Genomic DNA, 890 nt, shown 5'->3' with positions numbered 1-890 from the left:
AATTCAACAGCATTCCAGGCTTGGCTCTCATCCTCTAGCATCCTTGATTGCTAGTTGTTGTGCAATGGTGAGACAAATGCCAAAATCTTGAGAAGGAAACTAGGTCAAGTACTAAAATAACAATTAATGTACATAATAAAATAATAAATATTTGTCAGTTCTAGCCATGCATAGAATTGATAAACAAACCAGTCAACAAAATGAGTAAGCAAGGGAATGTGCTAAGATGAAAGGCAACAAAACATTGGTCTTCTAGTGATGAAGAATTCTTCCTCACTTCGGTATCTTCTGAGAAACCCATCACCCATCCATCATTAATAAAGACAAAAAGAAAAGAACATTATTGTTTATGAAAAAGTGTACAACGATAATTATTTTAAAGTGCTAATAACAATTCCCTTAATTGAGTGTTTTAAAGTACTAATAACAATTCCCTTAATTGAGTGTATTATTAGGTGTTGGTTTTATAGGCATGACATGCGTATTCTCCTTTTGGCTCCAATAGCCGGCCGGCTTGATTTTTAAATTTTTCCATAACCAACGACATTAATTTTAATTATAAGAAGAATTAATTGTTCCACAACCGCAAGACAGATAACCTACCGTTTAGGACATGCCGCAAAAAAAACATTATGCATATGACAAGGTTTGGTTTTTGTTCTTAACCTAGCAAAGCATATATATGTATGCACATCTCTCTAAACCTAAATGAAAGTTGTCTGTATGTCCCATATATACCTCCTTCGAGAGAAGAATAAAAAATCCCAGAAACATTCCTAGATACCAAAATCTTCACCGTACGTTAATTCGATTCTCTTCAAGAATTAGCTAGAGACTAGTATATATTAATTAGTTTGCTTAAGTGTACTTAAAAGGTAATTAAGGCAGCC

This window comes from Prunus persica, chromosome G3 (assembly GCF_000346465.2).
Source record: "Prunus persica cultivar Lovell chromosome G3, Prunus_persica_NCBIv2, whole genome shotgun sequence".
Taxonomy (NCBI): Eukaryota; Viridiplantae; Streptophyta; class Magnoliopsida; order Rosales; family Rosaceae; genus Prunus; species Prunus persica.
The sequence above is the reverse complement of the archived record's forward strand: the minus strand, read 5'-3'. Positions refer to the sequence as shown.